The sequence below is a fragment of the Dromaius novaehollandiae genome, chromosome 10 (genome assembly GCF_036370855.1).
Source record: "Dromaius novaehollandiae isolate bDroNov1 chromosome 10, bDroNov1.hap1, whole genome shotgun sequence".
Lineage (NCBI taxonomy): Eukaryota > Metazoa > Chordata > Aves > Casuariiformes > Dromaiidae > Dromaius > Dromaius novaehollandiae.
Genome location: NC_088107.1, coordinates 22,399,212 through 22,412,932, shown reverse-complemented (window position 1 = coordinate 22,412,932; position 13,721 = coordinate 22,399,212). Strand labels below are relative to the sequence as shown.

General features: G+C 54.4%; 1 long non-coding RNA gene across 1 annotated transcript in view; it reads right to left on the bottom strand.

The window, feature by feature from the left end:
• LOC112988767 (uncharacterized) overlaps window positions 1–13,721 on the bottom strand; it is a 132,959-nt gene that overhangs the window by 5,030 nt on the left and 114,208 nt on the right. Inside the window, exons 4-7 of the long non-coding RNA XR_003260615.2 lie at window positions 5,317–12,268; window positions 4,417–4,525; window positions 2,006–2,194; window positions 740–1,680 (exon numbers count right to left, since the gene is read on the bottom strand). This is a non-coding gene — a long non-coding RNA (uncharacterized LOC112988767). The remainder of the gene's footprint in view (window positions 1–739; window positions 1,681–2,005; window positions 2,195–4,416; window positions 4,526–5,316; window positions 12,269–13,721) is intronic.

Here is a 13,721-nt window from a genome sequence, read left to right as displayed (position 1 = left end):
CGAGAGCGAAATTAAGAGACGGGGAGCAATGGGGAACACGATGTGTGAGTTTAGCTTTGAAAACAAGTGAAGCTTCATCAAACAGGCTCAGCCCTTCCCCAGCTGGGCTTTGCCAATATCCCAGCCTCCACAAGAATTTAATTAAAAAGCAGTTCTCCTGACGGGAACGTCAGCGGTTCCCTTGGTGCAGGCCTGGCGGCAGCAGAGGCACACCGCCACGCGGCTCCCACATCCGAGGGGACGGGACCCCACGGCCGCCGGGGCAGGGGCCAGCGCGTGGCTAGGGCCAGGCCACGGGCAGCTTTCTGGCTCGCTGGGCACCTCCAGAAGGGTTTGTCCTGCCAAGGCAGCCCGAGGGCCGGTGCTGGCCTGGGAGCCTCCTCCCACGGGCAGCATCTTCTGCCTGGCACCCTGGGCACCAGGGACTCCAGCCCAGTCTTGGGTGACCCGGCCCCACAGAGGCGAGATCATGCCCCCAAACAGATCAGGAGTTACCAAAACCCCCAAACCTCTGACCCTGTCACATGGGGACCAGCCCGCTGCCGGGTGCCGGCCCAGGGGCTGCTGAGGGAGGCGCTCCGAGAAGCAGCTCCAGGCAACGGCATCGGACCCGGACCGAGCCCAGCGGCCGCCGGGCTGGTGCCAGCTCCGGTCGCTCAGCGCGTGGCTGTAAAGCGCGGCCGAGCCCTACCCTGCGCCCGGGGGACACGCGCGGGCCACTGCCCCACGTCCCACTCACCAGAGCGGAGATTCGCGTGCTTCGTTTGCGGTGCGCTTAAGGAGTCCTCGGGGATCAAAGTCGCTACAAAAATAAGAGACAGGAACCTGGCGCGCAGACAGGGAGGAACGGATTTCCTTTTCTTCCAGCAACGTGCCAATCTAGAAAATCAAGCTGAAACATCTGCATTTGCTGGGAGGGCAGTATTTTTTGCTGGTTTCAGCGTTGCATTCATCTTGAAGCAACATATTTTGCGTTTCTTTCTCCACAGTGGGTTTCATGGGCTTTGATTTGTTAGCTTCTCATTTCTAACCATCTGCCTTGTTAGTATACCTTTGAAACCAAAGCATTTTCTTAAAGCCTTTTGCTTTTGTTTTTCTTTTTAAAAGAGCTAAAGTAAAATGCTTCTTTCCTGATTTCTCCTCACACCATCTTTAACCAACTTTTTCAGTTGGTTAAAGGCTTGATATTAAACCACTAATAATAATGCACAAAACGAGGCCCCAGCTCCCGGGAAAGGCCAGTGGCCCTGACGCCCGCGAGCCTGGCACCCGGTGCCCCGCTTGCAGCAGCTCTGCCGCGGGTGAGGGGGGGACCCAGGCCGGGCTGGGAAACGGCCTGAGCCCGACTGAGAGGAATGCCAGCGCCTTGCGCATTAGGTATAGAAATCTCTGCTTAAGCTTCGTTGCCAGGACTGACAATAATTCAAACAGCCGCTCATGAGACGGCAGAAAGGTGGAAGGGGGGGGTTCTCCATGTTCCCGGACAGCTATTAACACCAGTGATCTGAGAGAGCTTTTTAATTGACTCCCGTTATCCTTTTTAATGCCGTAATTAAAAGAGCTAATTCAACACACAGATTAAAAAAAATAATAATAACCAAGTCCAACAAGGTATTTGCTGCATGCAGCCGTGGCCCAGCAATCAAAGGGAGGCAGGAGTCCTTCACCGTTAAAAAGAAGCTTCAAAAAAGGAGAGAGAAAGAGAATTATCTCTCGCCCGCGAACCGGCTCAGGCTGTGCTGGCGCAGCATCTCTCGCGGCCCTCGGCCCCGTCTCCGCCGCGCTGCCCTTCCCCAGCGCCAGCTGCCAGCACAGGCAGGGGCTGCGCCCACCGGCCCCTGCCCCGACCGCCCGCCGGGCACCGGTGCACGAAACCAGACCGTTTCGGGGAGCACCCAGCGCCCGCGCCGCCCCCGTAAGCCCCAGCGCCCGCCCCGCGCAGCCCGGCCGCCCGCCCCGCACGGCGGCCCCACCTCGGAGCCCTCGTTAGCGACTTCGCCCCTACTCGTTAGCACTGCTGCTGCTGCACAGTTTATTATCCACGCCGATTTTTTTAATCTTCGATGCTTTGTGAACTGGATAGGTTTTTTTTTTTTTTTTTTTTTTTCCAGCCACCATGTGATTAAAGCAGATGGATGGAGCAGAAGAAAAGCCTCGCAGAGTGGCCAGCATCTCAGCTCAGCAATTTTCATGGCTGTAAAGATGGGGAAAAAAAGAATAAACTCTTTCTCTCCTTTGCTGAAATTTACAGTGTGTTTTTATTGCCGTTTAATCAGGGGTGAGTGAGCAGGGGGCTGGATTCCAGCATTGCTCATCAAGGAAACGTGGGGCAGAGCCAGACTGTTTTTTTAGCTGGTCTATCAGAACAAGGATAAATGCAAAGCGCTGTATGAACAGGCTAACGGGGTACCACAGACCAAAGAGCCAGGGAAAGGTGTGTTTGGGGGTCCCGGGGGGAGGCTGCTTATAAATCGTGCCCTGCTTCCTCGGCTCCCAAGACGGGCAGCCCACGGGGATCTCCACACTGGGGCAGGTTTAAAACCAGTGCCTTTGCCTACGCGGGGCAGAAGGGGAGCGAAGGCGGGGGGTCACACCGGCCCTCGGCTCCCCCCATCGCCCGGTGCCCGCGCCTGGCCTGGGGCAGCCCCTCGGCAGCCCCGACACCCGCCTCCACCGCGGCCCGGCTGGTTTGCTGCCTTTTCCCATTTCTATCCGGTCTTATCGCACTTAATTTTACTCCTTCTCTCGCTAACTACCCTCCCTCTCTTATCTCAGCTTCAGAGTCAATTTTTTACTCTCACCCTTTTTTCTCCCTTATCGCTTTTTTTTTTTTTTTAATTTAACTTTCTGCTGCCTGTGCTGCTCTGCCTCTCCTGCCATCTCTCCCTGCCAGGGGCTCCGCGCTCCCCCCCCGCTCCGTGCACATCCTTCCCTCAGCTCTGCCTCCCTCCTCTCCGACAGGGTCCCATCCTGCTCCCGCCACAGCGAGCAGCAAAACGGCACGGAAAGGAGGGGGGAGATCTCTCTTCCCTGTGCTGCTCGCTCCGCGCTTCCTCTCCTTCCCCGTCCCCCTGCGTCCTGCACAAACATGCGCCTGCGTAAACCCGGGGCCAAAACGAGCCCTGCGGAACCGGTCGCTGCCCAGCTGGAGGGGAGGAGATGGGAGCTGCGTTTGGGCCAGGACTTCGCCCGGGAGCCCGGGCAGGATGAGCCCCGGCAGGATGAGCCCCGGCAGCCCTCGGCACCGGAGCGGCAGGCAGAGCCCGGAGGCGATGCCGCGGGAGCAGCCCCGGCGTTGTTCCCGCAGCCCTGCCTCGGGCACACGCGGCACCTCCGGCCTCCCAGCCTCTACTGCTCCTGGGAAAAGCGGGCCTCTTGCTTTCCTCTCCTTTTCTGGGTCCGTACCTGCATGACTACGACAGATTTACTGCGATTCTATCATGTTGTGATTAAAACCCACAAATTTTACTAGGCATTTTTCTTATTTTCCATAATCCTCAGGATTCCAAGCAATCAAGGTTTACCTGGAAAGCACGAGCTGTGCAGTCAGGCCCTAATGTAACGGGCAATGGTTCATCTCCCAGTCCACCTCCATTACTGGTGGCACTAAAGAAATACCACCCGGTGAAAGAGGTTTTTCCTCAGTTCCCTTTAAAACAATGCGCTTACCTGAGCAAAGGACCAGGGAAGCAATGCCAAACTTGACTAAAACACGGTACCCCCTGCCACCACAACAGGCCAAAGCTCGTTCCCCTCCCGAGGTTCCCAAGCCGAGTTTCCTGGGGGCTGCGGTGGCTTCGGACACGAGGGGGATCCCGCCAGAGCGAGCAGGGATGGAGTCGTGGGTCGCCACCAGCGGCTCCCTCTCAGGTCCCCAGGACCAGGCAGGGGGTAGCTCCGGCACCTCCAAGATTTCATCCTGTACCAGTCACACTTGATTCAAATGAGGAGATTTATTCCAGCAGCACTTTAATAGCAAAATTGATAAAACTACACTTCCTAGCAAGGCTTTATCATATGCTAAAAGTACAGCGTATTGCCTGGATATACTGAATTCTCTCCCTGAAATAAAGCGCAAAGTTTAGAAGACGGATGACACCATTTGTGGCACTGGTAGGATAATACCATCATAAATCCATGGCCATCTGGGCACTTCAGAGTTGACATATACGGTGCTCCGTGGCCACTGGGAACTCCACAACGACAGCGAGGATAGAAGTGAGAGCGTCGGGCTCCCGGGCTCGTGGGCCGGGCCGAGGAAGCACGGGCTTCAGGCCACAACCCTGAGCAGCCTAGAGAATACCTGAAAGCAGCGGGGCACCCAGACACGCACGCGGAGGTCGGTTGTAGCAGACCGTGTAGGCAGGAGCACGGTGGACTACGTGAGGACACGTCAGTTACGGTGAGGGTACTTACCTGCAGCGGCCCTCGCTACAAGAATCAGTGCCGACGGGACGGGAAGGCAAGCGCCGGGGACCAGGCTCAGGGATCAGCCGCTCTGCAGGGCCCTGGTGTCACTACTAAGCTAGAAAAGAGGTGGGACAGTCAGAAAACACTGCATGTCCTGCAGGCCAGAAGTCAGCGGTGCCCCAGGACAAGGAGCTGCCCCAGCAAGCGCCTCCTCAGCTGCAGCAGGCCTGGCCGGCATGGCAGCGCCCGTGCCACGCTCTCCCCGTGCTGCCGGCGCTTGGTGCCCTGCCCTCCGCACGGCTGCCGTGCACGGCCACAGCTCCGCGCCACGCGGTCCCTGGGCAGAAAGCGGGATCCCTCCTGGCCCGGCGAGCGGCCAGGCCTGTGCCGTGCTCCGCGGCTGCTTTCCCAGGGACGAGCCTTCTCGCTCACTTCCCACCTCGGTCTACCTCGGTGTCCCCCCCACAATTACTGCCTGCCGCTTCATCACTGCTCCCCGTATCATTACACCCCAGCGCCTTGCCTGACACCAGATCACAGCTCTTCCCTCCTCCACCATCCTTCCCCGGCCATCATCCATCAGCTCTCCAACCCCTGCCCTGCTCCCATTCATCAGTCCGCCATCTTCCACTTCCCTCCTCCTCCTCGTCTCTCCAGCCTGTGCTTCCCAAGCCTATCAGTGTTCCCCAGGCTTGAGTGCTGCTAAACTAATTAGCTCACTACAAAGACTGAGGAATAATTAGGGACTCCACTGAAAGCATGAAACTAGGGCATCTCGCCTTAAACAAACACAAGGAAGCATCTCTGTGCGCCGCTGATGACCTGCTGTTGCTTCGAGCAGATAATTACACGACTCTCCAGCCCTCCGCTCCCACTCCTGGGCATGTTCACCACAGGTTTACCTACCTCCACCTTCCCCTTATACGACTGCTGTTTCCTATGGCTCATGTCTCCATCACTGAAGCCACATTTTCCACAGAGCTCTGCTTCTATCCAGGGCACCTAAGCAAGCGGGCGGCTTTCCCAGACGTGCTGGGGCTGATGGTTTGAACGCTGCCTTCTCAGCCCTCCTTCAGCTCCAGCTTTCTCGTGTGGAGTAGCAGGGGAAAGCTAGCACCAAGCATGAAAACTATTTAGCAAGAGAAGTATTTTGATTACAAGGTTTCTTTTCCAGAGGCTTCCACAGGGTAGAGAGGTTGCTCAGAGAGCCTTTCCACCACGATAGGATGGGCATTCTGTCCTGCCCCACACAGGAGCCCCTCAAAAGTAGACTGACACCAGAGGGGGGAGGTCGGGGGGCTGCACAGGTCCCCTTTGCACACAACGTCAATGTGGGGACCCCCTGCTCTGCTGTGTTAAAGACTCCCTGAGCCACCCAGGGGTTGCTCAGAAACCTGCATCCTCCCCAGAAGGAACATCCATCCCCTCCTACCTCCTCGAGGTGAGAAGGCCAGGAGAAAGGGAGAAAGAGGAAGCACTCAACAACATGTCTCTGACCTTCATCACTTGCTCATCTCTCCCCGGTGCTGCAAGCGATGCCTCCTCCAGCCATTGTCTGCATCTGAAGTGCTCCACGCAGTTTTGTCACTTGTTAATGATATTTAATAACAACCTGACACTCAGTCCCTGCATCTCACTCAGAGATCGGAGACAGCAGAGCCAGAAGCATGACTAACATCCCCAACTGCTCGTGGTCAAGCAGTACTTGAGACCAGGACACAGGGTGGCGAGGGCCTTCAGAAGAGACCCTCCGGCCCAACTCCTGCTTCCTCTGACCCTGGCCAGGGCTCACATGTGAGAACGGCACACAGCACCGGACTCAGCAGCAGCTCCTCCACGGGTTCAAAGCCCAGACCTAGCATCCCCTCGGGGCCTACTGTCCTCAGCCCACCCCTTCAGCACTTTCCCCCATGCTGCTGCTGAGGTGGGACCTGCTCTCCCCTTCCAGGAAACCGGAATAATTCATCCCTTTGCTGCCAACACTCTCCCTTCCTTCACAGCTGCCTGTGACCTGCTTCTGAGGACACGGAGCCTCCCTGGAGCCCGTGGACGGACACAGCTTTTGTCTTCCTCACTGCACTCAGCAAACATTTGCTACAGGAGGGCACGGGGAAGAGTCTGAATGCACCAGGAAGGTGCCAGGCTGACAGGCCCAAAGTCTGGAGGCTTCCCCTCGCCATAGGAAAGGACAAGTTCTTGTCTTAGGGAAAGACCAGCAAAGGACCTCATGGACACTACAGCACCATATATGAAACCACAGCTCCCTGCCATCAGAGGTTCTATGGCATTACAGGTTGGTTTGTCTTTCCCTTCTTAGGGCTTTCTAGTGGCTCAGATCATCTGCCCGGATCCACAGCCATAGAAGGTGCAGGGAAAGGCAGCAGGGAAACGTGTCCTGACTGGCGGTCTACCTTCAAACCTGAGCAAACCATTTCAGCAGCTAAGGTCCCTGATGCAGGCTGTCAGGGGGACGTATCTGCTTCTGCACTGGAGGCTGTGCCACAGCCAATCTGTGCTACAGCAGGCGCTGGGGAAAGTGGATCCAATCCTAATCCAGTTACCGTTCCTCCTCAGTGGTCCGGAGAGGTGAAGGTCCAGGTGTCCACAACCCACAGGAGGTTCCCATGCCATACCCCGGGATGCAGGCCTGGGGAGGATGAGAAACTTCATCCTTCCACTGTAAGAGGGCTTGGGGAGTGGGGAAGGTCTGCACCCTGAGAACGGCTGTAGAGAGCCGGCGTCACGTCCCCCAGGAGCCTGTCCCCAGTCACGGCCACAGCAGGTGCTAGGGCAGAGAGGAGCACGGGGTGAGTGCACAATAATGCTCCTTCTGCATAATCCCTCCCAGCCTCAGGCAAGCCAAGGGTGGAGAGCTCCTGAGCCATGGAATATCTCTGCACCATTTTCTTATTAGTCCTTAACGAACCTTTCTTCCATGAAGTCGTTTGATTGCATTTTTTAATCTACTCATACCCTTGGCCTGCAGCAGCCGTTGTAGCGGTGCGTGCCACCCTCAAATTATTCACTGTGCTTGGTTTACACCAGCTGCCAGTGAATTGCGTTTGATCACTTTTATCCCTGCACTGTTCCACCTGTGCTCCATGAAGGTCTCCGTTTGGGACACACTCCCCAAGCACGTCTAACACAAGCAGAGGAGATCAGACCCGTCACAGAAAGCTGTTCCCACACATTACGTTAGAAACCATCGCATAAAATACATAACCAGTCCTGGGGCGATAACCCCAGGGATCCTGCCTTATCAGCCCCAGCCACTAGATTAGAGCTCCAGGCTCACTCTTCCTCCTGGCTCAGGACCAGTCAATCACGTATCCTTTGCTGCACAGGATAACAATTTCAACGGGAGGCACACACAGCTCTCCCGCCCCACACCAGCACCAAAATCAGCACCCAAAGGCAACGAGGATGCTCAAGTGTGGGGGAGGTAGGAGAGATGGGTGTGAAGCTGCTCTCATGGCAAAGAGGTCCTCCCCCTGCCAGGACATGCTCGAGGCACGTGGCTGGCCGCGGGGGGCCCCATCCATCGCAAACGCCAGAGGCAGCTTCCTGCCACCGCAGGTCTGCACCTGTGGCTCTGGTGGGTGGAGGAGGCTCCGCCTGGGGCAACCTGCGCTCTGCATTTTTTGCCACCTACCTCCCAGCCTGCTGCCTGCCTTGGCCACGCTGACACCTGCTGCTGCCAGCGCTCTGCACGGGGAGCTCAGGCACCGCACGCTCCTCAGCAGTGCACATCTTCAGCGTAGCTGGGAGACGTCTCTAGTACGCCCTTCGCCGAGCACAGGAAACCCACGCTGTAGACGCAGCCCTGCCTTCCTCTTCTGCCTCTCGGGGGTTAACGATTTGCAGAGACCAGGTACAGGAAGCGTGGCCAGCACGGCAGCCTAGCTGTGCGGTACCGGTGTATCTGCACCGAGCTAATGGATTGAAGCAGCTGCTCGTTTTTCCTAGGTGGCTGTTTAAAGGGACATTACCAAGGTTGATTAGACCCAAAATTGGACCTTCCCTTTCTTTCTCTTTTCTTTTTTCCAGGGCTCATGAGTGATGACAATTCAAACAGATGAGAATTGAGGACAAAAGGTAGAGTGAGGGCTTCAAATGCCTCCATTTAACAAACACTTCTCACGTAGACTTACACGGCCTTGCAGATGGCAACACACGTGCTGAGCCAGGCCTCATGTCCACCAGCATGAGCAGTGGCAGCTCCCCTCACTTGCAGGGATTTATGTTTGATTATGCAACAGTCCAAAAGAGAACTGAACCAGGTCCAACCATCACTTCTGGTTTCTACCTGCAGTGACTTCCTCAGGCAACTGTGTCTTGATGCATTTTGCTTTCAAGAAATGACTATTCCAATGTTCTCACCACTTTCCAAAAGAAAAAAAAAGTCAGTGTCAGCTGGCCAAGCCGAGCTTGCAGCATCAGCAGCTGAGCTGTGCATGGGGATGGGATGGAGCTCCCTGCAGCGCGGCCTCCCAGGTGTGCTCTCCCTTGCTTAGCACTGCCTTTCCCATTACAGCTTGCCTGCCCATTGCAGCCTGCTCTGAAGCCACCACTTGGGAGGAGAGATCCAAGGCTTTTAAAGTCCTGCACCTCTCTTTCTTTATGGAATTGAATGGCACATTTTCACATTTACTCTGTCTGCTGGTGGAATACAAGTCCTTTGCGGCACACAGCCATTCTAGGGATAAAATCTGAGCGTCATCCTGCTCTTACATAGAATCCTGAAATTCAAGGCTGCAAACAAAGGCAGGTGCAGGTTATTTGCTCTAAGTCCCTCCTTGGTTTTACATCAAATACCAGAGGGCAGAAGAGTACCTGCGTATTGCTCCAGCCTGGCAGAAAACTTTTTACCATGCAGAAAGAGGCAGGAATAGATGGGAAACAGGATGCAGCCTCTTTAACCTCTTCCATATCAAGCCCCTTTGGGGGGGTGCTCTTGAAGCGAAGCAGCAAAGTGTCTCCATGACCAAGATACCTCCAAGTCCCTGCATCCTGAGGTGTCAGTAAGCCTGTGTTGTCAGGACCCAGTGATATCCAAAGTTGAGAGTATTTTCCAAAGAGCAAAATGAAATGATGAGGAGGAATCACAGACTTGCTGAGGTTGAAAGGCACCTCTACAGATCATCTGGTCCAACCCCTGTTCAAGCATGGTCACCTAGAAGAGGTTGCCCAGCACCCTGTCCAGATGGCTTCTGAATATCTCCAAGGATGGAGACATGACAACCTCTCTGGGCAACCTGTTCAACCACCCTCACAGTGATTCAGATGAAGCTTCCTGTGTTTCAGTTTGCGTCCATTGTCTCTTGTCCTGTCACTGAGCACCACTGATAAGAGTCTGGCTCCATCTTCTTTATACCCTCCCTTCAGATATTTATACACGTTGCTAGGACTCCCCCGAGCCTTCTCTTCTCCAGGCTAACTGGTCTCAGCTCTCTCAGTGCCTCCTCGTATGAGAGAGGCTCCAGTCCCTCAGTCATCTTAGAAGCCCTTCACTGGACTCGCTCCAGTAGGTCCATGTCTCTCTTGTAGTGGGGAGTCCAGCACTGGATACAGCACTCCACATGTGGCCTCACCAGGGCTGAGCAGAAAGGAATGGTCACCTCCCTCGACCTGCCGACAACGCTCTTCCTGATGCAGCCCAGGACACCATCACTCTTTGCCATGAGAGCACATTGCTGGCTCATTTTCAGCTTGGTGTCCACCAGGACCCCCAGGTCCTCTGCAGAGCTGCTTTCCAGCTGGCCAGCCCCCAGCTGGTACTGGTGCCTGGGGTTATACCTCCCCAAGCGCACGTGAGAAGAAGAAGGGCCTCATGAAATCAGTTCAGGCAAACGATCTTGCCTAGTGACATGTTTCTAACAGGATCCAGTGCTGGCAGCTTCAAAGGAGAGCAAGATCTCCCCCGAAAGACTGGGGTAGGTTTACATCTGTGTAAAACCTGGAGGCTCCTTTTGGCACGAGGCCCTCACAGATGGAGGCTCAAAGAAGCAAACAGATATGTCTTTATCTTGCTGTGCAACTGTAGCTGCTCTTGTCTTTCAAACACAACACACCTAATCATTTTAAGATCTCTATCTCCATACCATCTTTTTGATAAAACTAATCATGGGCTTAAATTACAGATAAATACCTGATATTAAGAGAACAGTTTGAAAAGGAGGGAAGGGGTAGTTTGACTGTGCTCATTTTCTCTGCTTTTTAATAGCACACATCTTGGGCTATTTAGCTGTAGAACTTACGTAGCTTCATTTTGACAACTCTCCTTTCTCTAAAATGTGGTTTCCACAAATGTTTCCCCTGGTTTCTTTACCCGCTATGCTGTTGTTAGCTGTATTATTGCAGCAGTCACCATCTCTCCAGCTGAGACTAAGAAGCAGGCATGCAAAGAGCTGTATGAGCACATACAAAGGAATAAACCCGTTGCTTAAGAGTCTGGACCCAAAGGCATCTACATAAGGAATGAGATGTACGTAGGTGCCTCCAAGAGCTCTGGGCCATGCAATCCAGCAAGAAAAGAGGAGCTGAGAGAACCAAAGCTCCCAGAGGCTCTGCAGCCAGGACGAGGACACAGGTCTGCTGGGCACATCCTTTGGGCAGCACAGCTCTCCTGGCCTGCCACACAGGAGCCATGGAGGGGCTGCTGCTTGGTTTGCATGAATGATCCAGCTCTAGATGCTTTAAAGCCTGCTCAGTCCAGGCTCACATGCACGCACTGGCTTCCTCTGCTCTGTGGGGAACAATGGCTTTGATCAACAGAAGATTGCTGAGTTAATTGTAATGATATTCTAATAAAGCTGGGGAGATTAATTACGGCTCTTTATCAGAGCTGGCCCTCTGCCAAGGGTTTGCAAAATTGTTTTCCTCTGTTTCTTGTCATTTGGATTTAGGAGAAGAAAGGAGGAAGTTGGGTGCCTTTTTTTCCTCCAAGAATCGGGACGGCGGCCTGGTGCCCTGATCACGCTCACCGCTCGGCGCATTGCAGCAGGGGCGGGGGGCGGCAGGCAGGCAGGGAAAGCAAAGGGAGAGCGACGGAGCAAACCAATTAGACGTGATGCAGCACAATTACGCTCCTCGTCAATAAGTGGCTTGGTGCAGAGAAACACAAAGCAACGAGGCGACGGTGCGGGGACCACAGGCATTGCTCCACGGTGGTTAAACCTGGGGCGTGTTACCCCTTCCCAGGCTGGGGGAGACAGAGAGCGTTCAATGTCCCCCGCAAGGGCTCTGAGGCATGATGAAGGCAGCTTGCTTTCCAGGAAAGCTTCATGAGCTTAATTCTCCCTCGTACTACTCCAGTGACAGAAAAGCAAGTGTCCGTGAGCAGCCAGAGCCCTGCTAAATGGCCTTGGGGAACGTGAGACTTGAGTCTTCCTATTTTACTTGACAAATAGCTATTCCTTCTAGGGAAGATTTAGCAGCGCCCAGGCAGGTGAGAGACAGACCTGCAGAGGAATGATCCAGGCTGGAAGGCAGCAGATCAATCAGGCAGAGCTGCCTGTTTTCACCCACGGGAGAGGAGACAGGACAAAAGGGCCTTTTTGCAACAGGCTGGGGACACAGGGCTTCGCCTTTACGTGCAACGTGCTGAGGAGAGAGACTGCAAGTGAAACCAGGGAGGGAAATCTGTTCATCACAAAAATCAGAGAGCAAGCAGAGGATTCAAATAATACCACTCACTTTCAAAGCTGGCAGCAGAGCAGTACTGGGAAACTTCCCACTGATGGGTCAGGGCTTGCTGCTCTGAGGAGGAGAAATGCCACCGTCTAAGCCATGGTCTTCAGCTCTCTGACAGGCACCATGAGATGCTGCCACTGCTCCAGATGCGTTTGCTTGAGTGGCTCTGAGAAGATGACACATTGCTGCCATTATGAAGCAGGAGGGCAGGGTGGGAGCCTAGATTATACTTTTAGGTATTTATTCCTGTCAAACAGAACCTGGACAACCCCCTCTCCCCACCTACAGATGTGTCCCAGTGTTTTATCTCTCCCTCCCTCCTCCCATGCTCTTCCCAAGTCTAACCAAATGGCAAGGGCAGTTGTCTGCGGCTGCACGAGCTCAGACCAGGTCTGAGTCAAGCTTTGGGGTCTCAGCAGAACGGGAGCTCAGACGCCAGCGGGGTGTCTAGGAGAAGCCCTGGGCTTGCAGGAGCCCAACACGGCCAGTCACACTCTCCAGCTGCACCCGCAAAGCAACGCAGGGGCATCACACGCTCCTCTCCCGCAGCCCGTGGCAGCAACGCCCACCGCGCCAAGCCAGAGGACTGCGGCAAGACCTGATCGGGGTACTGTTAGGGCCTGGGTTTTTTACTATCACTCAGAGCAATCCACAGGATTCTTCAGGGTTTTCAATGACCCACAAAACTGACATCCCAAACGTTTGATTCAATGAGGAAGAAAAAATGCTGATTGAAATACTTTTCTCCTGGAACATGTCAGAAACAATTATTCATTTAGGTGCTGTAAAGACTACTGAATCTGGCAAAATGTTGTTCCAGGACAACAGGAAAAAAAGAACAGGAAAAAAGTTTCAAAAACTTCTAACAACCCTATTTTTTGCTGCTTTCAGACACAGAAATTCCAATTTTCCATTTCAGAACAACTTCTTGTACCAAAACTGACTAGTTTAAAAACAAAGAAACAAACCAAAAATTAAGAAAAAAGCATTACCAAAAAGATCAGCATCCAAAAGCAAAGTGCTCCACGACTGTTTTCATTCCCTTCCACCCAGAGAAGACTTGGCTGTTTATACGGATTCTGGCTGACAACAAATGTATTTCAGCAGCTTAACATATTCCTCGAGCAGAAAATCGAATCTCCAGCAGCCTCGCGGTCGTGTCCCTCCCCGCCAGGGAGCCGCCACCAGCCCGTCGGCGCGGTCCCGCAGGGGCCGGGTGCCCGGCAGCAGCACCCCGGGGTGCCGGCATCCCCGGCTCCGGCGGTGCGGCCCAGAGAGCCCCGTAAATAACCAGGGACGCTCTCGCCGGGTGTTAATTTCACAGGCGGCTGCTTTGCTGACAGCTTTCACACGCTGCCGCCGTGTCTTGTCAGCTTTATACTCTCAGGCCAACGCCGGCTCACCAGCTCCGATGTATATACATAAAAATAAATGGCTCAGAAACCCCAATAAAGTGACAGATAACATAATGGGACCTGGCTTCAGAAAATAAGCTTGTTTATGGAACCTCTGTGCCTCCAAATTTGATTTATGCCACGCGGGCTGTCTCCCGCGAGGGCCGGGGAGGAGGGCTCGCTCGCGCTCGGTGCTCGGGGCCCCGAGAGGTGCCCGTGGCACTC